At 26.7% G+C, this 27,419-nt stretch overlaps 1 protein-coding gene across 3 annotated transcripts in view; it reads right to left on the bottom strand.

Annotated features, from left to right (window-relative positions):
* LOC107437380 (uncharacterized) overlaps positions 1-27,419 on the bottom strand; it is a 107,586-nt gene that overhangs the window by 50,326 nt on the left and 29,841 nt on the right. For all 3 annotated transcript variants that reach the window (XM_043047433.2, XM_016049366.3, XM_016049365.3), the window contains exon 2: positions 24,296-24,389. The gene's annotated coding sequence lies outside the window, so the exon portion shown is untranslated. The remainder of the gene's footprint in view (positions 1-24,295; positions 24,390-27,419) is intronic.

Here is a 27,419-nt window from a genome sequence, read left to right as displayed (position 1 = left end):
CCATCTTATTTATGGTCATTTGACTACTTAGTTTGAAAAAAAAACAGATGGTAAAAAAAAAAACAATTAAATAAATTTTTATCTACCCATTTTTCCCGAGAAATTGCCAACAGTAATGGCTGAAAATAATAAAGTTTAAATTAAACTTCTTCAAATTAATTGCTTAATTTAAAATGTATTTTATATTAAACTAAATCAAGCAAATACTAGAACTACAAAATCTGCAATAACAATCTTTGGGACAAATAATTGTAGAAAATGTTTAATAAATTAATTTCTTCAAATTATAATCTATAAATTCTTATTTTTTAGAAACGTTTATAATTAATATAAAAATAGTTTAACTAATTTCTTACAAAATATAGCTTAATTAAATTCTTAAAAACTATAGTTTAAAAATTATTATGCATATTATGTTACACTTAAAGGAATAATAGATTATCGAGCGTAACGAAGCTTGGAAATTCTAAAAAAAAATGGAATTTTATTAATTAATTTCTTTATTATTCTATACCTTAATTGGAATTTTAAGGTAACTAAAAGGTTCCTTTAGAGTGACGAATATTTTCAATTAATATAGAAATGCATGTACAATGTCACTTTCTATTATGTACTGATTTATACATTTCTTTTGAATGATACGTTGTATTGATTTACGTATTATAATAATTTTTTATTTACATATGGTTGAAAAAAGGCGCTAAATATAATAAATTTATTTAAATTCAAATAAGGGGATCGCTGTAAGAAGTTACGGACAAAATTATGGTAAAAAGTACTAGCCCTCTAAGTGTAGCATTCGTAAAATCCATTTTACAGTAGCTTTTTATGCCATAATTTTCATAGCGATATTTATTTAATTACAGAGATTCAGTGATTTTACATCAGTAAAATTTTACAGTAAAAATGAACTTTATGGTAAAAAGTACTGGAAACCTGAGTTGCGGTACTTTTTTTCGTTTTTTGTAGTAGTGAATGAGTCTAAAGCAAGAATTTAACAATTAAAATAACAATGATTTTATGAAGAGAAAAAAATTGAAATACTTAGTAATATTTTATTGCTTGATTAATTTATACCTGACACCTGTAAACAAGACTATACTTCGACAAAGGAAGCTGATAATTGTAATACGTTAGTTCTTTGTAATTTTAAAGATTTTGAAGATTTCTAAGCAAAAATTATGATTTATTGTTTTGTTGAAACTTGCGATTTTTTTGCGACTACGATCTTAAAATTATCTGCTGATAATGACTCCTATTCTTATGGTTTTCAATAAAAAAAAGTTTTGCTCATAATTAAATTTAAATTTTGTTGACTAAAATTAGTTTGATTATTTATTTATAGCTTTTCGTTCATTTAATTCAACCAGTAGTTTTTTTAAATAACTGCTTTCCATTTAAATGATTAGTGAATGGTGATTATTTCTTTTTTTTCTAAAAATGAAAGTCTTCGCCTTTTTCGACTTATGTGCGTGAGTACACATTCATTGCCAATATACTAAATTAAAGTGTTCAATTATTCTAAGTATCTTCTTAATTATATGGAAAAAGAAAATTAGTATTGATTTAGGGTTAACAACTCTGTAAACGTTCAGGTTTCAGGCAGTAGAAAACTACATCTTTGAGTGAATAAAATTAACCCTAAAAATAGATATTAGCCATTGACATACTCTTATAGACACGCACAACTAGTATTCACTGTCTTTTTATTTAACATACAATATACTTGAGAAGAACAAGGAAAAAACTTAAAAAACACTTTTTGGATGTGACGGAATAGTTTAACCAATTTTAAGGTAATACTTTCGTTTTCTCTTTCTTTATTCTCTTTACTTTGTGATCGTTGAACCAAGAAGCATTTCTCAAACACAAAGAAAAGTCAATAATTTAGAGAAAGCTATAAAACAGTCAGTTTGTTATGCAATATCGCTTTGACCTGGGATTCAATACAAGAATTTCTCATGTCTTCGGCGCTTAGTTCCCTTCTTTAAAATATCTTAAAAATTAGAAAAAGAAATATATTTTTCTTTAAAAACGTGTAAAATGATCTCGATTGTCAAAATCGGTATTTTTTGTAAATGGCGATATTCTTTTTTGTGTATTGCCCAGTTTTAAAATTATAGTACATAAACCATGTAAATTGATCCATAATATTCTTTCTACAGGCACCAAGATATTTTTAGTTTTAATTTATTCCTTAATCAATTTTGTTAGTACTTAAAGAGTATTGTGCGAAAGCCTAAAGTATTTTAATTAATAATTCAAAACAATGTAAATACAAAACTTATTGCGTTCTTAAAAACTTTTGTAAAAAGAAAAAAAGCACGATAAGTTAATTCATAAAACAAAGAACAGAATTAACGAAATTTATATAAATAAACCAATTAACGAAAAAAAATATTTACTTCTTAAAATTATCTAAAAATTAATATTTTTTTTAAGGTTGTGAAACGAAATATGTATTTTTTATATCATATTACGATTTTTCTTTATGTAGGTTTAACTTACATTACATGAATAATGTTTCAATAAATATTTGCGTTCTATACGTCATTATTTACTTTAAATGTTTTTTAAACTTCTAAGAGTATTTAAAGAACTTTATATTTGTATCCTTTAAGTTATCAATAAAGATTTCAAATTCCTTTAGATTATTTAAGATAGTAAAAAATTCTAGTTCTATATTGTAAGAATTTCTTATAAAACGAAAAATATTTAAATGACTATTTAACATAGCTAAAAAAAATTTGGTCAGTTTTACTTTAAAATATAGAATGTGATTTTTTTTTACTTAATTGAAAAAACTAATAATCAAAGAAATATATCAAATACAATAACATGATGTACGAAACATTAAAAAGTGTTTTTTAATATTTCATTTAAAAATATTCTTTCAGTAATATAATAACGAAAAATAAAGGTAGAAAACGACAATAAGAGAAAATTAGGAGCGTTGTTTGGTCAGGTTTCTTGAAACTTTTACATTGAAAATTATTACTAAGTTCCTGCTTTATTATTTTTACATTTATTTTGAATATTCTAAATCAATTTATCTCTACAATTGCGTGAGTGCTGATTACTTTTCTCCGTACATCTTAATAGGTATACTTGAAAAAAATTGAATTTGAAATTGAGAATCGCCAGTTTTGAATTCTCCGGGTTATTTTATCTACGTCAGAACAAAACGGCCTGGATTTAAAAGTATTTTGAATCAATCATTTAATCATTTTCATTACAGTTCCATAATATCAGGTTTTAACTTTGGTTCTGAGACTCCGAAAATAGCATTTAATTAAGAAAGAGATAAGGTATCTTTTGTGCAACGTAGACTAAAGTGAAAAACAACATGAGTAAAGAATTATGCTTTATTTTCTGTTCTTCATTTTTGTTTATTCATGTTTGTTTATCGCAATTAATGTCTTCATTTAGTATTAAAATGTCTTCCTTAACAATTAAAAATTCGCAAGATGCATGTATTTTTTTATACTTTCAGACATGATTAATCTTAGCTCTGAGTACTTCACTTACAAATTGTTAATGCATGTTTTTAAAAAACAAAAATATTTAGTACATTAAAACAGATTACCTTTTAGTGACATTTTAAACAACACAAAGTGCATGTTTGTGATAACAGAGTAATGATAAACAACGCAAATAAATTCACTGGTTGTAAGACTAATCATGAATTTTTTGTTAAGTATAATGCTGAGTTTACATTTTTCCATTTATTAAATATAACAAGACAGATCCATTTATTTACAAGCGTTAAACAACTAATAAATCTATTCAGTAATTGCTTTATTCATCAACAAGTCTCACCAAAGTCTTCATATGTGACAAATTTTAAAACTCAACTGCCTACGGATTTATATAGCACAGTCACGACTTAGTTAGTCTCACACAGCTCATTAATTTTACACACATATTTATGAATCAGCATTTTAATGTCTGCAAAGTCTCCCGAAACCTCCATAACTCACGTAATGATAAATTCAGAACGCAGGTACACAAATTCGATGCAGGTGCTACTTTCTAATTACCGACTCTTAGTCGATAATGAGGATTAAACGCTTTTCTGGGCGTTGAAGAACGTGGCAATTTGTCTTCGCGTGCTAGTCTTGATAAATTAAAGAACTAAGATCTGCTTAACGATTAGGAATCGCCTTAATTAATCATGAAATGAAGGGAAGGAGATGATTTCAACTTTCTCATTTTTAGCACGGCCCATAATGCATTGTCAGCAGGCATTTCTCTAAGCAATATACCATAAATAAAAGTAATAATAATTAATTATTTGACTCGTATGAGTTGAAATATATTATAATCAATCTTCTGTGATTTTAAAAATGTGTTGTGTGTGATAATTGTTTTAGTTTTAATTTGACAGCTTTTATTTTAGTGTGTTTTTTTAAAATCAACGTGCGTAAGCTAAGTAAAATGTCTTTATTTTTCGAAAAGTTTATAGTGGAAAATTTTAGAAATAAATGTTTCATATTAAAGTTTCTGTCCTAAAACGTGTAAAGTTTCAATATTTAAACTACATTTCAAAAACTTATTGGATATTACACATTCTTATAATTATGATTTTTAGAAGATGCAGATGTTTGCTGATGACTCTTAGAGCTCTAATTAAGTCTATTTAGGATTAAGGATTTCGGTAAAATTACCGAACTGTTTTAATGGTTTTACTGGTAAAAAAGGGCATAATTCTGGTAAAAAAAACAAATATGCGGTAGTTAAAAATATATTTTCTGTAATTTTTCCGTTTATATGGAAACAATTTACCAGAAAGTTTCGATTTCAAAATTATAGTCCCTATTAAAAAACGCATATAGCATAAAAATAAAAGACTAGAAAGTAAATTTAACTGATTTATTGGTTTTTATGATATGTTTTAAGGTATCATAATAAAATAACCAAATTTTTTCATATTTGTTAAATTTTATCACATGTTATAAAATTATATTTTATTATTAACTTTACGAAAATCATTACCAAAGAGCTTCGGTAAAAAGTACCAAGATTTTTGGTGCTCCCACAGAGCCAGGAGCACTCTAATTTTTACCATATTCTGGCAGTTTTGAGCATAATTTTTCCTCTGTGTCAACCATATGATGTTTAGAACTATAATTATATCCATTAGAGATTTCTTTTTGTTTATTTATTTTTACTTTGGCGTAATATCCACAATTAGAAAATAGATATAAAAAAACAAAAGAAGTTTCATAGAAAAAGGTAGATTTTTGCCGTCATACTTGATTTTTTTGTGTCCAAGTTTTGCACATTTGAAATGCATCGTCAAATGGATATCTGACATACATACTACTGTTTTATTAAATGATGTTACAGTTATTGATGTTTTATTAAATGATATATCGCTTAAAGATAAAGATAAACGATGTAAAGATGTTGACTTATATGCCCCTATAAATTTCCACAATTTTTAAAAAAAATTTTCTCAAAATTATTTATTTGAATTTTTTATCAAAACTTTGGCTTAAAAAACATTTCAACTAAATAAACAATGTTGGTATACATCAGCTATATTTTTTAGAAATATAACCTTTTAAGTCGAGATATAAATTTTGAATGTACCAATTTTTTGTTTAGAAAATTTAAAGGTGAAGTTAGTTTGTAGTGATCAATTGTCTTGGAAACGATATTAAATCTGTGCCTATTACAATTCATCATTTTTTAAAATTGAACGTTTATATTTCCCTAAAGTAGATATTAATTTTTAAAATCTGAAATGATAAATAAATGGAAAAAAATCTTTAGCTTTAAAATAGGAGTAGTACTATAATTTCTTTTCTTATATTTGGTTAATATCTAACCCATAAAACCTTGCAAGCTCGATAGTAAAGGGAATTCGGCAAAATTCATGTTGAATATTTAAATTCAAAATAAAATTAATAAATATTTCTAAAACTCATTGAGATTTGATATTTCTATTTCTTTAAAAATAGGAATAAAAGTTTTAACGTACAAAAGAGGTACAGTCACGTGAGTTATAAATACAAAATATTTATGTAATAATACCAATGTCATAACAAAAAAAAGAAAAGTTGCATGCCTCAATGACTTTAAAATAGATAACTTTTCTAATTCTTAACGCTTCAAAAAGTAACTTTAAAATAATAATAAAGAGATAAGGAGATAAAGAGAGAAAAGAAAGTTATCTTCCCTTAGAAGTCAGCTTAGGGAATCTGGGGAAAGTGTCAAAGAAGACGGATCGCCGGAAGGGAAACGGATCGGAAGAGAAGGAAGATAGACCACTTCCGATCGGTCAGCTTGAAGACATCAGGTATTTTTATCCCTCTGGAGGGACTTTCGCCTAACTGATGCAGTAAGAAATGGGGATTTTTAGAAAAAAAAAAAAAGCCTTTAGTGATATGTTTTTTCTTCGTTGTTTACCAGTTAGAATTTTTGGAAATAGTTTTTAGCTTATTTTGAAAGGGGAAGTTAATGTACATTCTAAACATTTGTTACCTATACAAATTTAAAACTTCACCAATGTGATGGTGAAGCTTTAAATTTAGAACTGTGTAATTTAAATTACTAATTCGTGATTGAAATATTCAGTTTTAATAAACTCAGAGGTGTATATTTAAGATTTAGTTTTAGGAATGGCTGAAAAAACTAATAAAAAAAATCGTGATTGAAAAATTTAATTTACCAATGGTAAATTTGTTCACTTCACTTCATTCTTAACTGATATTCTATTATTTAAATTTAAATGGTCTGAAATTTTATAATTTTGCTTTAATTTAGCTTTAAATTTAGAACAGTGTAATTCAAATTACAAATTCGTAATTTAAATATTTAGTTTTAATAAACTCAGAGGTGTATATTTGTATGTACATGTAAGATTTAGTTTTGGGAATGGTTGACAAAACTAATGGAAAAAAAAGCTCAATTGAAAAATATAATTTACCAATGGTAAATTTATTCACTTCACTTCATTCTTAACTGATACTCTATTGTTTAATTTAAATGATCTGAAATTTTATAATTTTGATGCAAATTGTATACGATTTTAAAGAACTGATGCAATTTGAAAAAAAACATTGTTACTTTTGATAGAACACATTATTTTGAAGATGTTTAATATGTCTTAGTTAAATATTAAATTAAGCAATGCTATTAATTAATTTGTCGTATTGTTCTTGTGAAATAGAAATGTATAAATAAAACTTTTTTTTAAGCATAATTGCGCAAAAGTGAACACTTATAAACCTCTTTAGTCAAAATATTTTTGATCATTATTAATTTAAATAATTATTATAATTTTTTAGAGGGATCATCTTTGGAAATATTGGTTTCATTATTATTTTCAAACAATTTTTTTTTTATTTTCCTTTATTTTTAGAGATATGAGAAAGTAAAACTTATAGTAATCAAAAACACAAAAAGTAAGATTTATGTTAATGTACCCAGATGTTCAACTGTTACATAGATTAATCTAATGTGATCATATTCTCCAAAATTTTGGTTTCATATTTCGAGTGTCAAAAATCCGAATCAGTCGTGAAACGGAATATTTATTTAATGTAATCACGTTTTTGCTTTTAATTTTGTAACTTAAAATATATTCTGCTCAAATTAATTTACATGTTAAAGGTTAACAATTGAAACAATGAAGTTTGCATTTTAGTTCGAAAAAATCTTCTCATTAGATCATAAGTTTTCAGTCACTTCTTTTTTATTTTGTGCAGTACTAGGATATTATTTGCGTCAAAAATTCGAATCTGTCGCAAAACGGAATGTTGATTTAAGGTAAGTACTAAGATATTATTTTAATGCCGAGAAATACTCAAAATAAATATGCCTTTTTGCTCAATTTTCATGTCTGTTTTTTTTTAATTAAGAAATGTTCAAACCTTTTTTTCAAAATGCGTGCTAAATTTCTTGAAAAACTGTTATTTGTTTAGTAAAATTGTTCTACCGTTAAAAATACTATATTATTTGTGGAGTTAAAGGTGAGAGCGTTAGCAGTATCTCCATTTATTTTTACATTAAAGAATACTGTAATGAAAACATACTATTTTGTGAAGACTGTTCATCCTTGAGATTTATCACTGAAATTATTATTTTTTCTTCTTAATACTCCAGAGACTAAACTCCATCTCAGTTCTGATTGAAAACGGTAATTTATTGCTCGGAAGGGTGTGTGAGAAAACAGCAATGTATCTGTGTACCATACACTGATAAAAACAAAGATTCTATACCTCAAGGCAATATACGGTTTGATGGAAAGCCAAGAGACTTACGTTTGTTTCTCTTACAATCTTTTACAGCTAAGTAACAGCTATTTATTACGGGTCAGAAATACGCCGAATCTGCTGGAATCGAGGTAATATTCTGCTATAACTCCCGAGAGAAATGTTTTCAGGAAAATAATAGTTTTTTTTTATTGTTTTATTCTTTACTTCGGTAAAACAATTATTTTGATTAACTCTGGTCGGATTCCATTTTAGGACACGTGTTACTTAATATATAGCTATAATAAAAGTATCTGGAATGTTTCATTAAAATACAATGTTATCAGAAATCGTCCGAAAAATAGTACTATTTTTTTTCTTATCAATTCAATTATAAGTATCTGGCAATAAGAAAAATTTAATTCTTAAAATATCGTCTGAAAATAAAATACTTTCGAAGCGAAGAACTTATTCTTTAAACAAGAATACGTAAGTGATCTAAACCCATACAATAGATCTTGATTTTCGAGATAAATGCTTCGATTTAAATTATTTGAAATATTTGAAAATTTAAAGATTTATAAATTTCAGTATAAGTATCTGACAATAAGAAGAATTTCATTTTTAAAATTTCGTCTGAAAAAAATATATTTGAAGCGAAAACTTTATTCTTTAAATAGATTGATGCAAATGAGCTAAAGTCATGCAGTCGATCTTGGGTTTTGCGATAAATATTTTAATTCGAATTATTAGAAATATTTTAAGATTTAAAGATGATTATATACCAATCTGTGGCGGAACGCTGCAAAGAAAGTAAGAAATTTATTTCGTATAAATCATGTTCTGATACAAATCCAAGTTAACTGATATTTCAAATTCATCAAAATTAATGTAGTGTTTAGATATTAGAATTTCGTTAAGTTTATGTATTACGGTAAAAAATTTGTATTACTAGAAATTTGTAAAGTTAAGATGCTATACACTATGTTGATGAATTTTTTTATTATTGATATTTCATAATTTTGGGACAAAAGTTGTGAAATTAATAATAACAACTTTAAATACCTAGGTATTTTATAATGTATCTAAATAATATTCTAAAACACAGTATTAAAGTACTAATTTTTAAAGTTATGTGAGACTTGCGAGGAAGTTACCTATAGTAAACAACCAATTTTATACCCGCATATAAATAAATTTTAAAACGAGAAAATTATAAGTTAAATTCTTATAGTTGCTTTAATTTTAATATTTCTATACAGTAAAAAAATCTGGATCAAATCTGGCAGGTACTCTTTACCATAAAATCCATTTTTACCAAAGTATGTTAAGGAACAAAAAATCTGATATATCATAATTTTTATAGCAATAATTACCTTAAAATCACTGAATCACTCGAATAAAATTAATATTACTGTCAAAATTATGGTATAATATTTTACGGTAAAATGAATTTTACGGAAGATGTGCAGCGAAAGTGCCAGTACTTTTTTACCGTAATTTGATCCGAAAATTCTTTAGTGTATTAGAGCGTAAATTTCTAGAAAACATTAAGCATCCAAAATTTGTTTAATTAGTGTTGTATACTATTTTTTCGACCACAAAATGTCGTTTGCACCGTACTTTAATTAAAAATATGAAAAAATATTCATATTTTAAAGTTAAAAAATTAATTAAATTTCCCCAAAACTACTAAAGGCTCGCTTCAGCATAATATTTTTTATTTCAAGATAATTGTTTCAAAAGAAAACCCTAATAAAATTTGAATTTAAAATAATGTTCAGTCAATTTTATACTAACTAAATTAAAGCTTTAATTATTGGAAAACTAAGAACGCGAATTGGTTCATTAAAATGTTTAATTTATCAGCATCATCTACGTTGATTTTCTTTTAAAAATAACTCTACTTCAGACATTTCTAATGCTCCAAAGATTCGTTTCACTCGTTTAACTTTTTTTCGTAAAATATATTTTTTTTTAATTTTATAAGAATTAGACAAAAAATTCCATTTTAGTTTTCAATCTTAATGTGTTTTCTGAAATATCAAATTCTGGTAAGTGGAGAGGTACCCGAGGTACTTTGGTTCAATAAAAGAATTAGAATTTTTAATCTGTATATAAATTTTTTTAACTGAATCAAATATATGGAAACGAACATATTTACTGATACAATTTCAAATATGAAATATTTTGAAATTATACATTATTTATATTTTGATTTTAAATTGCAGTTAAAAAGTTATTATTTATTCCATATTCATATATTTTAAATTTTTAAAAATTGTTAAAAAAATTTAACAGAAAAAATTTAATCCGAATAAAATCAAAATCATTATTAATCATATATTTTTTGATAAAAATTTTAACTTTAAACTAATTCAAACTAACTCTCATGCAAAATTAATTTACACATAAGTTCCTACAAACAATATTTATACATAGTCAAAGTCAACATTGGTCAACCGATTCTATAGAGGCATATGAGCTAGAAGTGGTAATACCGAGTCAAATGCAAACGTTTGCAAAGAATTGAATGGAGTTGTTAACTATGTTTGGTAATATAAGGGATATTGGGGAGAGAATTTTATTAATTTTCTGGACCCGTGTTCTTTTAAAGAAATCTAAGAAAATAATTTTCCAGTTTTTATATTTAATTTTTAAAATTCCATTCGTTATTCATTATTAACTTTTCTTAAGAAATATGAGGCTTCCTAAGTTGTTTTTTTTAGACAAGACGAGATATAAAATGCGATATTAATTACTTTATGTTTTTATCTATTCCCTTTTATGTGCATTACTGCTTGTAAAGATCTGGGCAATATCCTCGCCCTTAAGCTCCGAAGCGACGAAATAACGAAGCGGTAAATTTAATGCAGCAATAAAACGAAACAAAGATATAAATTTTCTTAACGTTTAATAACAAGGGTCATTATTATTTTAAGCTTCTGTGTTTAAGGATTTCCACAAAGAGTTATATGTTATTGGAAAAGGTACTTCAAGAATAGTTTGGAAAAACATTAAAATATTTTCTTGTACTGAATTACATCGTTTAAAATTATTTACAGGTATGACATTTCGTTTTATTGCGGTATAAAATTTATAACAGATGCAATAATTCTGTCAATAAAAATTGCTTCTATGGTTATTAAAATAGCGTCAAGTTATTAATTGGTATTGATTTTATATAATAAGTAGTAAATTATCTGTGTGAATGTTTTTTTCCACACATATTTGATAATTGTATAGCAAATAGTAATGATAATAAGATTTTTTTATAAGTAAAATAAAATTATTTTTTTCCTAATTTTTAACAATGAAAATTCCATGAATTCGTGTTTTAAATATTCTAAAAATGCACTTATTACATTAAAAACAACAAATTAAGATAGGTGCTCTATGAGGTTTCAAGCATTTTATTTTTTGTGAAAACTTTAACAGAAAAAATATATCGAATTAGATTCTAAAATAGTATTTCAAAGTGAAAATCGAGAACATCTTTAAGTAAACTATTCATAAAAACTTATTACTTTCGTTTTCATGTCTTAGTATAAAAGAAGATTTTTACAAATATTGATGATATTACAAGAGGTTTTTACAAGATGATGTTACAAGAGTTTTACAAGTATGGGATTGTTACAAATATTGATGATGATTGATCTACCAGCAATATTTTGTAAATTGTTAATATCTTCACCCTGATTCAATCAGATCTCTTTTATAAAATAAACAGTATTTTAAATTACCTTTGACAATTTTACTCATGTTACACATTTGCCTTAGAACAACTTTTAACTTCCAACGGATCTCGGGGTATTCCTAAAAATGATATTTTAAAGTGATAATAACGAATACAGTTTGTTAGCTAAAGATTCTAAAAATAAACAATTTATTTTTAAAATTATGAAAATAATAGTTTATTTTCAGAATCGTTTACTAACAAACAATTAATTTCTTTTAATTTTTTTCTTAAAAATTACCTAACAGACACAGCTTGTTCAATCAATTGTTCTACATCAGCAGTTAGTAAAAATTCGAAAATTAACGGTATTATAATTCCTTTACAAAATTTGATTGCGAATTTTCCTATTTTAAAATATTATAATAAACACACTAAGTTGATATCACCTAATTAAAAGCTTTATCCGCTTGAAAAAACACATAGAAAGTAAATGAAAGTCGACATGTTTCAAGCACTTCAAAAATAGGCGCCCATTTTCAAGACTTGATAAACGTGAATGAGAAGAAACAAATGTGATTTGAAAACGTAAAGTTGTCAACGAAAAATGGGGTAATAAAAAGAGGAACAAAACTAGAAAAACCACAGTAGTCGAAAAAAAAAAGCTTGCGAAGCTCACTAAAGCTTGCTAAGCTCACTAAAGCTTGCAAAGCTCACTAAACTCAAACTCCCCTCTCTTCGAATCCTAACAGAGAACCTGTTACTTTACCGTTTTTTTAATCCCGTTTGTTATAGAATTGCTAACATCCTTTCCCACTTTGGTTTAAAAGTCATTTTTAGGCCTGCTAACAAAATAAAATTTATAATCCTATCTTTTAAAAATCCTATTACCATTGAAAATCAGCATTTACCACATTCCTTGTCAATGCGACCACTGTTTAGTAATCACGGTTCATTGATCATATTTTACGTCAGCACTGTGGTTGGGGTTAGCCGGAAGCAGAATTCGATTCGACCAGCAACCTCTTGGGTTCGAACCTAAATAATCTCATTGTATGCCGAGCACTCGACCATCATATTACAGAAAGAAATGAAAGTCAACCTATTTCAATCATATATAGAGTTGTTTTTTTTTAATATTTGCAGTTGACTTAAGTCTTTGAAAATATACTGTTTAAAACGATAATTAAATTATTTCAGTTCTATTCAATTGCGAATTATAAGTCAGACACAGTTAAACCTCAATATTTATTCCTAACATACTAAAATAAATTTTCAGCAGTAATTATATGCTTAAATATTTACATCTAATGATTCGTATTCAATAAAAACAGCTAATACCTTTTTATCGGAACACACATGCAGATAATTAATATCTATTAGCAAAGAACATGACACTAATTTGACTGGCTATTGAAATACAGTAATAGGAATCCCAAAACAAGTAGCGTGATGAGCTCGTATCTTACAATTAACGAAACAAATTCTTAAAGCTTGGTATTTGGCAGAAACAACCGATTGAGACAAAAGATTTTTCGACTGATCGCATTATTTTACGACCAAACATTAATTCGGGAAGAGCTGCGCTTGAGACTTTGACAGCAGGTTATTTAAAGCCTGCAATTATGCATCGAAAGGAAAAGGAACGTTGTTAGTTCGGAATTGAAGCAATCGATTTTCCTGTGAGAATAAAGTTGTAACGTCCAATTAACTGGTTATTACCGCTTTGAGATTTTGAAAATTTATGTGTTTGATTTCGTAGTTAAAGGTGAGAGATAACGCGCCTGATTTGATCGAAGATGCATTAATATTGGTCCTTCTGCACATTTACGCCAAATTTTATGCGGGTACGTAGCTCATTGCGTTGGCTTTAAATGTTATATGTAAGAGCGTTATAGTTTTGCATACATTAGTTCTAGCTTAAAAGCTCTCAAATGGTTTGCAATCCTAGCTGGTTTAATAAGTGGTTATTGCACAGAATGAATGAAAATTATCCGAATTTATGAGCTTTGGCGAGCAAGGGTACTGTGATGGCATTATAGGCATTGCATATTTCCTAGCTTTTAAATTTTCCTTATTTCATAAATTTAATCATTCCTAACCAATTCTATACTCATCAATAGTTTTCTAAATTTATGAGCTTCTACAAGGAATGACACTGTGGTGTCATTATAGGTCTTGCGTATTTCTTAGTTTTTAAATTTTACTTATTTCATAAATGTAGTCATTCCTAATCAATTCTAAATTCATCAATAATTTTTTTACATTCATAAGTTTTGACAAGAAATGCTGCCATTATCGGCGTTGCATATTTCCTAGCTTTTAAATTTATTTTCCTTCATTAATTTAATCATTCCGTATCAATTTTATTTTCATCAATATTTTTTAAAAATTTATGAGCTTTAACAATCAATAGCACTGTGATTATATTATAGATATTGCATATTTCCTTGGTTTTAAAGTTTACCTTTAATCATTCTTAATCCTTCATTAAAAAAATAAATTTTAATACAACTTTATAAAGAGTGAATGCAAATATTTCTCTTCCCAATAAATGTAACTAATAGCTTCTTATTTCAATGCAATTGTATAACTATATTATTCAATGTCCCAACAACCGAGCTTAAAAATAAATTTTTAACCTTTTTCTTAAGCATTAACGTATATGTTATTAAGCTTATTTTAATTTCCAACTTACTTTTTGGGCTTAAACCGTTAATCAAATTATTTAAATATTATAATGAAATATTGTTATGTTTGCTGAATCGGCTACCTTTTTGGCAGCGTTTTTTTCTCAATGAAATATCTTTAATGGATATCGCATGCACTACAATAAAATACTTAATAAATACTTAAATATTAAATACTTAAGGAATGATAAAATACTTAATTTTGATTTGTCTTCGGATTAAGCGGGTCATCTGAGGGATTCATCTCCAATGACCTTTTCATATTATGCGAAATTTATATGAATTTTATTGAAATGCCACTTGGATTAAAATATTTTTTTTATTTTGCTCTTCATGATCTGCAACGTAATAAAAGATTTATTATGGTTATGATCCTGTTTTCATCATCTGCTTCAATTAGACATCTAAACCACTAGCCTAATCTTTCATAACAGGCATCCAAGATAAGGCAAGTTATATTTCTCGTGCATACATCAATGAAATAAATTTTATTTCTTCAGAAATTGCTAAAAAAACATGAAACCATCTCAGAAAACCATGACGTCACACGTGAAAAATGGCGTTGCGTAAGAAATAGTACGTGAAAAATATTATGCATTTAGATGAATTGATATAGTAACACATAAAATCGTGCAGTTGAACTGAATCCTGAGAGCAACGGTATAGGCTATACTGCTCAAATTATAAAGTAGGATATGTGAATAGGTAGTATCAGTGGATCAGAAAATCATAAAGTAGGACCAGTGTTTTTGTGGTGAGGATGAATACGAGAAGCTAACGTGTCAGGTTTATTATTTTTAATATTTTTTGTTAAGTATTTTAAAAGTGTTTTTAAATTTTATAATAGATAATATTTTCTTATGATTGCCGAAAATTACATAAAATAGATAACATTAGTTTCTTATGATTTGCTAAAAAAAATTTGAGAGAAGAAAATAAAACATTGGTAAAATCGACATCAACAATTTTTTAAAAACTTAAAAACTACTACTTTTTCTTTTTTTAAATTTTACACGATACTATTTTTATGCTATTTACACGATACTATTTCTTTTTAATTGTAATTGAAATTATTTGTATTGTAAATAAAAGAACTGTAGAGGCACCTGATATTGTTTTTGCAGCTTAAAATTTGTTTGATTTGACTAAAAAAATATTTATGTTAGAAGTTAAAAATAGAGCTTCATGTGCTAATAGCACAATTTTAAGACAACTTTTTCCATTACATTTGTGTAAATTTCTGAAGAGGAGTAATATTTGAGTTTTTTTTTTGTCTGAAACATTAAGTGTTTATATATTATATGTTTTATTCAGTGCATTGGCTATGTAAAAAATGTATGGAAGATTTATACGGCAGAGAAATTTACCTTATCTTTTTTAAAAAAAAAATGTGAACCATAAAAGAACATTATTTTAAGCACTTCTAAAAATGAACGTGACAGTTTCAGTCTGAATATTTATCTTTATCCAATAATAATTGCATTCAATAATTACCATTCCATGAATTCAAGGAATCATCAATCATCATCATGGTGATAGTTTTTTTTTTTACCACAACATGGAAAACTTCTTTTATCTTTTTTTCCATGTGTGGTTCCTCACCATATTCTTAATCTTTAATCAATCGTTTCACCAAATAGATTTTTGGGAACTGCGTAAAATAAATGCAGTTAGCTTTTGCCCAACAAAAGAATTCGATTTTCTATCCAACGCAGAAAGAGAAAGTAAGATAACTAGCGTCATGTTTCACCTTTAGTGCGAAAAAGAGAAATTTTTATCACGCATCGCTTCTTAGACAACATTTTTTATCGGAAGAAAGCATAAAAAAATTCACTTTTTTTAAAAGGTAGAAAGTAAATTTTATCCTTAAGCCAATAATGGACTTTCTTGTTGTGTCCAATAATCTGTCAGTAGACGTGAAAGGAAAAGAAATTTGAGTAGTTTAGAGGTAGAACTGATCTTTTAAAGATAAATGATAGAATGTTTTATGACGGAATTAATATAAAATTACAATACATAAACAAAAATTATAATCTAATGGAATTTTATTTTAAATTCAAGTGAAATACAGGCTTGTGAATAAAATAAACAATTTGATGCAATTTATAATAATTTTAAATTACAATTTTTGACTGAAAATAATACGTTTTTGCCTATTGTTTTTTAAGAATAATTAGTTTAGCTATTTTTTTTCCAATTAAGTTTTCATACCCTTATCCTTTTATGTTATATTTATAACAACTTCCATGCTAAAAGCTACTATTTTGTAAATAAATTCCTACATCCTATACAGTAAAAACTTCAGATCAAGAAATACTTTTAAGCATTATAATTTGTATATTACTGATATAAATTAATTTACGTCCTACAAGTTTATTTTAAGTTAAATAATTTTTTTTAAAAAATTAATAATAAAATACTATTTAGGCACACTTTTCTTCATTAAGCTTTTTAGTAAATAGCTTGATGAAGAAAAGATATCAAATGAAGAAATGATGCCAAATGATGGAGAAAAGATATCAAATGAGATGAAGAAAAGAATAATTGATATATATTTTCCTCTATTTATTATGAACACTTTTATTAAATTCATTTTGCGAGTTTTTGTACATAATTAGTTTTATCGAAATAATTAGTTGTTTGAGAAAAATAGGTGAGCTAAATTATTTGCAGAAGTTAGGGGATAATTCAAAAACTGTCTCAAAAAATACTACTGCTATCAATTAAACACCGAATAATGAAAACAACTTTAGAGATAAAAGGATTAAGGATACCCCAAAGTTTTAAATATAAGATTACTTTGCAATTTTCATCTTAATACATTGCTTAAAAACGAATGTTATTTCACTTTGTCAAATCCTTTTTTTTTTCTTTTGCATAAACAGCGAAGGAAATTTAAACCAATTCTTATCCATGGAAACTTTAAACTTTACCTTTGGAATAAATCAGTAAAGTGTATAAAGAATTGTATCACTCTTAATTAGTTGAAAGTTTAATAAAATTATGAATTTAGTTCCTTTTTGAATAAATGTAATTCTAAGAATGTAGTGTTGAAATATGTAGTGTTAACGCATAATTAATATGCAGTACTTAAAATATATATGCATATTTTTTAGCGTCTCTAATTTATTTTAAATACACCAAAAAAGTTTCCTTTTAAATCAAATAAATTTTTTATAATTATTAAAAAGTAGTTTTGTAAGCAGTAACTTCCAGTTTACATTTTATAAGAGAAAGTGAATGATTATGAGAGAAAAGTGGTAGTTTGAATTCATATTCTCAACAAAAAAAAATACTACGTATAACCTAATTAAATTCAATCGTTATTCTTATCATATGTTCTCATTTTATCGTAATCATTTCGTAATAATCCAAAATCATAATTAATTCTTGACTCATAATTCTAGGGCTATTTTTACACTTTCACCAATTAATTAATAACTACGTGTGTTTGTTTGCATTTGTTTAGTAAGATTCATTAAAATCAAGACATAATAATTAGTTAATGAGGTTAATATGTTCTTACCAGGAAAAGTAAGATTTATGAAAGAAGGTATTGACATTTCGATTGAAAGCAAGAAAGAGGTCAATACAAAGGTCAATTATCTTTCATTTGCTCCGGTTTTAAAACAAGTGAAATAATAAAAACAGAAAATCTCAGTAAAAATTATGACAACTCCTTTGACTGTGACAGTGACCTCGAAAATGAAATAGAATGAAGAGGAGAAAAAGGGCGGGAAACGGATTCTGACTTCCGGCAACGGCATAGCGAGGTTCAAGGTTATTAATGTTCTAACAGCTCTAGTAATCTGCTTAAACTAGTTACGAGAGACGCCCTCTCTATGTCGTTTTCTGATATTTTTTGTTCTAATTTTATGTTGGCGATTTTTCTTCTTTCAGGAAATCTGCTTGTCATCGTTTTTTGCTGCAAGAATCATCATCATTCTCTGTTGTTGTATTACTCACACCTTAAAGTTTATAAATGTTGATATGAGTCTCAGTGACGGCCAATGATACTTATTTGCAGTTGTTGACCTTTTAGATTTTTATTTTTGTTGTTCCGATGGTAAATAAATATTCTATAGTTTCTTGTTACCTGCGAAGTTTGGAAAACGCCTTCTATTATTAAGGTGGTTGTTTTTTCTTACATTCATTCATGTAAATGGTTTTTCTAATTTCAGGAAATCTGCTTGTTATCATCTTTTGCATCAGGAATTATCACCACTCTTTGTTGTATGTTACTTACACCATTTTACAAAATACATAAATATTGATGTGAGTCACTGTGGCGGCCAATGATACTTATTGCAGCAGACCTGTACATTTTTGTTTGTTTCAATCGTAAGTAAATGTCCTAATTGCATATATAAGAAAACGCCTCCTAGTATTATGATGACGTTTTTTTACCAACATTCTTTATTAATGCTTCGTATTGGTGATTTTTCTTATTTCAGAAAATTTGCTCGTTATCATTTATTGACAGTAAGGTCGTCAGTAGTTTTTATTGTTATAATTCTGAAAACGAAATGGTATTTGTGAATGTCAAAATTGTTGATGTCACAGTGGAGGCCAATGAAACTTATCTTAGAAATTGTTGACCCCTCCAAAATTCAGAATTGGTGGAAATCAAAAGTGTATTAAATGTTTTGTTAAAAAAGGCACCTTCTTGTTGGGATAGTTTTCTTTTGATATTCTGTTTAGATTTCATGTCACCATATATTTTTCTTCAGGAAAACTACTTGTTACTCAAGGGTTAACATTCTCTGTTGCCTTATTGCTTATAACATAGAGAAGTTTATAAATCTTTATAAGAGCCTCAGTCGTGACCAATGATAGTCAGTTGAAATTGACGCATCATTCTTTTTGGAATTGCAGGTTTAGAACAATTTCAATTGTTTTTATTTCAAAAAGACTACAAAATTGAAAAGCTATTGAAGATGATGATAAGATAAAACTTTGAAGATAAGTCTTTATATTTTAACACTGTACTCTTTTACATGCCCGCCATCTCTTTGTTTTCACTTGGCTAAAATCTTCTTGAATTCAATGTTTTAACTCCATAATTGTGGGTGGTAATGGACAACTTCTTTGCTCCATTGTAATAAAATAATATTACAAAATATCAAATAGATGTACTAGACTTCATGGAATCAAATCAAACATGGTGCTAAGTCAACCGATTCAGATACACTAAGTATTTATTAAATAAAAGCTTTATTCTATGCTTATAATCAACTATTTTTAAACTTCCACCGCAATTTATTGAAAAAATTTCTTTTCCTGATCATCATTTATAAACATCATTTAATCCACGCAATTTTTTTTTGTTTCCTTAACCATCTTATTTTTTTTTTGTTGAAAACAAATTAGGTTCAAATGATCATCTAAAATTTCTACAAAACCATTTCTTGCCCCTAAGGATTTTTCTAAACGTTTTTTCAGCTGCCTTTTCAGAGAGAACGCAAAGCCAAATAATACCCTTAAAAGCATTTATACGCTTTAAATTATCTCGACGACGTCTCCGATATGGATTGATTGACGTGAACACAAAGGTAGATAACTAAACAACAATTCCCATTCAGAGCTTCTTCCTTACGCTTTAAAAACTGTGTCTCAAGACTGAACTAAATGACTTGCACTCAACTCCTTGATGGATGGCAAAAATCCCTTCCAGCAAAAGAAAAGGGAAATTTCCATCTAAAAACACTTATCGAAATCGTTGCCCGCAACGCTTTTGATGGAAAAGACGTAGCAAACTCTGTGGAAGAGATGTGGAACGTATGTATGACGGTGAGGGAAAAACCATTTCACGGAAGGGAAATTGACGTGTAGAGACGGAGATAAATGGTGATGAGAATTTCGGAAAAGGAAACTTAATGACGATTATTACAAGCCTTTTCCCGTTTTTGGTGATAAGTCTTAGGTTTTTCAGTCTATGTGAAAAAGAAAGCGACGCTGGAAAGTTTTATACGTAATGGGTTTAGTATTATGTAGTATACCTATTATGCAAAAGCGGAAACCCTATGAATCTCACGAAGAAAAAGTATTTTTGCATGCATTAATTTTAATATAAAAACAGAAAAAGTACGAGACAATTCAATCGGCTCCTTCTATCAGAGTATGCAAACATTACATTTAACGTTTCACCACTTTCTAGTTACCAGAGTAAAACACAAGAGGATTTTCTAGTCTGTTTTTTTAATACATCTAAAAATATTCTTATTTTAAGTGAAGAAACAAAAAACCTTTTAATTTTAGCCGAACAATTTTATAACCGTCGTTGCATAGCGGATCCAATTTTGGGTGTATGACTAGCAATGTTCAACTCCGTAGCCTTGTAATTTTGAACACAGTTCAGAAGGAAAGGGAAGTCCTTGAGAAATTTGCCTTCATGGAGGATTTTTTGATGGAACTAACTCGCATTTGCGTTACACGGAGAAGAAAACCACGAAGACCTTCAACGGTTAGCCTGACGGCACGAGAACTGCGACCCATGATCAGTCAACCATTGAGGATATTTTACGTTGACACGGTGGTCCGTGCTAGCCTGATGTCGAATTCGCATCGATTTGGTATCGCTGGGATTCAAACCCGGTTTACTTCATTGGAAGGCGAATGTTCTATCCCTTGAGCCACCTCGACTCTAGTCGAACAATTTTATTTCAATTTCATTTTTATGACCGTAGTTGAACAGTCGACCCAATTCTAGGTTTACGACTATTAATGTTCAACTCCGTAGCCTTGTAATTTCGCCAAAGAAAGTTGTATGTATGTCGTAATCGTATGTTGTAGTCGCATGTCGTATTTGGCAGTGATATACACATTTAGTTTTATTATATAATGCATAATCATCTGATCATGCGAAATTAGAAATACGGAAGAGAATCAAGGAAAGAGAATTTAAGAGAATCAAAAATTAATTTTGTCAAATATTTATCTTAGAAACATTATAACCTTGCTCTTTCTAATTAATTTCGAATGATTTTGAAACATTATTTCTAATTTATGTAATATTAGACAAGAGCATGAAGCATTCTCATAAATGATAAATATTAATTTCAAAGATTGGACCTGGAAGATGCTCTTTTGCGATTAAGTAAAATATTAAATAAAAAGAATTAATATTTAGTATTCAGGAGATTAACTCGATAATTTTAAAACAGTTAAATTTTGAAAAGTTATAGTTTTACATGTGAAAATATAAATATTCGCAGAAATTTAAAATGGCAATTCACAAAATGTAAAAATTTTTCAAAACCATAAATTGTATGAGATTCCAAGTAAACAAGTACTATTGCAATTGTATTTAACAAATTATTTCCCAATTAAAAAGCAAATAATAACTAATAAAGAAATGTAACACTTTCTTCTGAATGTTGCAAAAACTACAAATCGGTCTTAAATATAGCAACGGCTAAATTTTCATCTCATATCTTGAAAATTGCTGATATTAATAAAATAGGAAATAAAAAATATCAATAAATAATTTTTCAATAAATATCAATAAATAATATAAAAAATTTGGCAAATATTTGACAAAAATGATTTTTTTTTAAAAATAATCCCTGAAAAAAAACTGTGTTTACTAATGGGTTAAATACAACTCTTTGTAAAAAAGTAAACCTGTCATCAAAAATAATGAAAAAATCAATTATATTTTACAATCAACAGAATCATTAAATTTAAAAATTCATATTAAACAATGTAAATACTTAATAAATTGATAAAGAAAAAAAATCTGCAAATGGTAAAAACTTGTTTGAATAATCTTTTCAGAAATACAATTGTAAAATAATCACAGTGCGGAAATTTCTGAAATAATATTTCCAGAGATAGGAAATAAAATTCTAAAAAATAGTTCTCATATAACCATAATAATGAAAGAAGTAAAAATATTTTACGCGCATTTCTCTGCATACAATTAAGAAAATAATGCAATTCTTTTTGTAAAATCCCATTTACATAATACGCACAAGCGGAACATTTTTTAACGACATAAGGAATTTAAAACATGCTATATTACTTTTTAATGGAACTAAAACTCATTTTTAGAGATAAGTAAGACTTAAAAATCATGAAAAATAATTACTTTCTTCTCTTAAACATGTCATTTTGATTCATCGCTGCAATAGTAATTATTTTTTATACCAGCGAGTGTTACTAATTTAAGATCTTTAAACAAAGAAGAACAATAAAATACTAAACGAAATTTGAAAAAATTAAAGCAATTTGCGAAAACTGTAATTTCCATTTTTGCTTTGAAAAGGAAAAGGAATTAGAATTTTTTTAAAAGGAATTACAAGTAATATTATTAACAAAAAAGAAACTTACTATAGATATATTTATTTTTTGAAAAAAAATTTCCTCTTTTACGGTCATAACGAAAGATAAATCTTAAACGTAAATATTTAGAAAGTTTTTCTGTTTAATAAGCATTTTACACAACAAGAGATGGCATTATTGAAACTACAAATTTACAATGGACCAAAAACAATGGAACAAAAAGCGAACACCCTAATAACTTTTGATATAATGATCGGGTTTTTACGTGCTAGGACACAATATGAATTGGTTCATTGTTTACCCTTGAAGTAACTTGAAATTAAGTAATTAGTTACAGAAAAGAAATTAGAAGTTTTTTAAAAAGAAATTACAGATTTTACAACTAAAAAAGTACTTGCAATAGTTATTCTTTTTTTTTATGAAAAAAATGACCACTTTTATGCTCAAGATGGATGCTAAACATTATATGTAAATATCTAAAGAGTTAATCGGTTTAAGATGCATTTAACATAACAATAGATGGCATTATTGAAACTACGAATTTACAATAAATAAAAAAAGTGAACACCTAATTACTTTTGACCTAATGATCGAATAGTATTAGGACACAACCTTAACCTTACCTTAAATATGATAACCAATTAGTACAGACGATATTTTAAGTTAAAAAATCAGTCACAAAAACGTACTCTCTCTTTGAATAAACAAACATGAAAAAGGCACATTTTTAAGCAGATTTGGATTTTTGACCCTTCAAATATAGAAAGTATAGCAATTTCGAAATTATGGTACAAATAGTTTGATAGCGTTCAATCTTAACAAAAAATAATGAAAAAAAAACCCGTCTAAAAGCACAATTAGCACAATTAAAACTGGTTTTCTAACTGCGTGCATTTTTTTGAAACTTTCTAAATAATTTGATACATATGATAAAGTACCCAAAAATAAAATTAATGTTAAGAGATCCAAACTTTTGACCACTTTTCTGACTAAAATTGTGATCATGTTTTGCAGGTCACGAATCTGAATCAGAATTAAAAACATATGTTTATTGAAAGTAAGTACATTTCTGTATCTGTTTTTGAAGCTAGATAAATCGCCTGATCCATTGAAAGTCTATTTTTCGAATTATTGATAATGAATGCTAGAATTTGATTATCTGATCATTAAATAAAAAGTTGCTGAACTGTTCAGTCTTTAGTTTTGCCTAGTGAAATCTACTAAAAACAGACAACATAGTATTCTTGATTGAACTACTTCTGCATTTTCATTAATATAATTAACTATACTTGAACAATATTATTTTCTCAGAATTGATGTAATATTTTTGCACACTAAATTAACAAATAACTTAAAATTCTATATCTCAATCATAAATGTTATAGCTGAAATAATATAATATGTAAGAATGAAAAAAATTTATGAAAGAAAATTGCTTTGTTTACCTTTTTCCGGCAACTAAAGAAATTTGGTGAAACGATCAAAGAGCACAATTAATAAATCTCCATAGAAGCTGACGAGATACTATATGGCGAATCACTGTAAAAATGAAAATGATGAAAGAACGATTGCGTTTCTATAAACAATATAGAACACTATGAGGAAAAAACAAGATTCAATAAATATGCATAAAAAATGTGAGAAAAATAAAATTTAGTTTTACTATTTGAGTCTTAATATAAATGGTTTTAAGTTTTTTAAAATATTTACAGCAATTAAAAAAATAATCAAAATCCTTTTTTAAATAATACTAACCTTCCTAGGTCATTAGATCATAAAATAATTTAATACAGCCAGCATTTTGATATAAGAAAAAGAATATTGAATGGGGAGATCTTCAAAGATTACAAATAATTCTATTAAAAACCTGGTCGCGTTTCGGTGAGGCAAGTTCCGCATATATCAGCAATAAACAACTTTTGCCTCCTTTTCCGCTGTTGAAGGTGCACTTTGGTGCAATGAAACGCATGTAGACTTTTAATAAAAAAAAATTTTGATGTTAACGTTTTTCTCATTCAACATTCGGTTTTCTAATCTAAATACAAAGGGTTATTTTGTAAATTTTTTCATTGATGTTATAGTAGAATTGATAAATCAACAAACTTGTTTTTTAGTTTTAATAAACTACTTGGTCGCTTTAAATATTGATGACAAACAAATTGATGACTTATTGTTACAACTAAACTATAAACTATTTCATTGAAAATTACTCAAATATTTTATTGCATTAATGCAGTATTCTTTTGACAGATTTAGTTTCTAACTTTATTGGGATAAAATTTAAATGCTACTCTTTTTGTTTTGTTTTTTTCAAAACTATTAGTTAACTTTAGATTACTATATAAACTATATTTGTTTGCTACAGAGAAAAGAAATTCTGGTAAAATTACTATACTATATGATATTGCCATTTCTGGCAAACAAAACTCGTTAATTCTGGTTAATAAAACCAAAATATTCGGATTTTTAAACATTCATTTGGTAATTCAGTTTATCAGAAATTTTGTCTTTTAAAATTATAGTTACGAAGCATTTATTAACAAATGCAAAATTGAAAAGTAAATGCAATCGAGTACATGGTTTTTATGCATGTTTCTAAAGTATTATAATAAAATTTTACAAATTTTGCGACATCTACAGAATTTTATTGCATATTACAAAGCAACATTTTATCGTTAGTTTACCAGGATCATTATCAATTATTTGGTGTTCCCGTTGAGCCATTATAATAATTTAACTTGGCATTAAGTAAATATATAAAATGACAAAATGTAATAAAATCTATTTTATTGAAATAAATGTGGTAGTTAATGACATAATATGCTATCGCTTAGGAGATTATTTCCAAATTTTAGTGCGTATAAAAATTAAGTACGCCATTAGTACGCCATTACAATAATTTAGTACTCCAAATTTCAGTACGCATATTATAAAACCATATTTTATTGCTCATTTTACCAATAGTGTTCACATAGAGCTAGAGATACTGTAAATTATAAGTATTCTGGTAGATTTTGCAATATATTTTTTCTCAGTGTACATAAACTTGAAAATTATTTAATTCCCCAATGAGATTATATGCTAAAACAGTATAGAAAATTCTTATTAACATTTTTGTATTATATTTTCAATGAGTTTTGTATTATATTTTCGTGTTAATTGTACACAGCTTTACACAAAATTCACAATAAAAGTAAATATAACTTAGTTACTGTTTAATAATTGAAAAATGGTTGATAATTTATCATAAATTATATTTTCATATGTTACATAGTAAGGTAGTATCAGAGGATCAATTTACAATTAAGAAATACTGTTTTCAGTTTTAGGCCTTTAATTTGAAATAACTACCTAAATCAAAAACGTGATAATGGCAGAGAATATTTTACCCGTAAAAAATCTCTTGGGAATCCTTATTAAGTTTATGCTGGTGACTACCAAAACAATCTGGATAATCGTGATGTAAGAATATGCTGAAAACAATTCAAAATAGTCTTATGCTATTACGTTTTCAAGTTATATGAAGAAATGTCATAGTAACTGAAATTAATTTAATATTAAGTGAATATTAATATTAATTGAATATTAAGTAATATTAGTAATTACAGTTATCATATTTAGCACAATCTACCATTCAATAAAATTTAAAACAATACTTACTTAAGAAATAATATGTCTGATATGAAAAAAAAAATTGAAATACATATTCAGTAAATTTTAATAGGAAAAAGAGGAAGGAAGATTGAAGTATGAAATCATTTAGTGCGGATATATGATTTCATGGATACATTTTCTAATGTAACAAGATGGAAAATTAGAACATATTAAAGGAAGATTATCTGACGTTTTTTATAGTTCCAAAGGGATGTGAAAGAACATTGAACTCAACAGCATTTCAAGGTTGATGTAAAAGACGATTAAATTTCCCTTTATTTATTAACTTGCGTTTTGAAAAGGGCCGATTAATAAACATCAAAAATTAATCATTTTTTAATATAATTTCACTTCAGAAGAAATTGCCTCCCTTAAAAAATTATGCCAATAGATATGTCATCAGCTTTCACATGCATTATGAAGTTGTATTAATTGACGATTTTAATTCTAAATTCCTATGAACATTCATTCTTAAAAGAGATATTTGGTATATATTTTTTTAAATATTTAATTTTAATGTGTTGGTTGGTAATGCAGGATTATATTTTAAGGAAATGAATTCCCTCATTTGTTAAGGGAAAAGTATTTACAAAATTAGAAATGTTCATGTTCAGAAACAAAGAAAAAAAAAAGAATTTTTTTTGTTGTTTTGTTTATTTTGTTTCATAAATAAAATAAACGTTTGTAAGTAAATAATAATGATGAAAATATATAAAACAGCAAAAATAATAATTAAAGGTGGAGAATTGAAATTTCGCAGCAATAGTATAAAAAATGCATTCCGTGATTGCATTACTTATTAGAAATTTTATTTTTATAAGAGATAATAGATTACTCTAGAGACGTAAGCGAATTTAAAATTTAATTCTGAGATTTATTCGAATTATTTAATGATAAAAAAGAAAAGACAAACAT

The sequence above is a fragment of the Parasteatoda tepidariorum genome, chromosome 3, assembly GCF_043381705.1.
Source record: "Parasteatoda tepidariorum isolate YZ-2023 chromosome 3, CAS_Ptep_4.0, whole genome shotgun sequence".
Lineage (NCBI taxonomy): Eukaryota > Metazoa > Arthropoda > Arachnida > Araneae > Theridiidae > Parasteatoda > Parasteatoda tepidariorum.
Note: the sequence above shows the minus strand (reverse complement) of the source record. Positions and strands in the feature narration are given on the sequence as shown.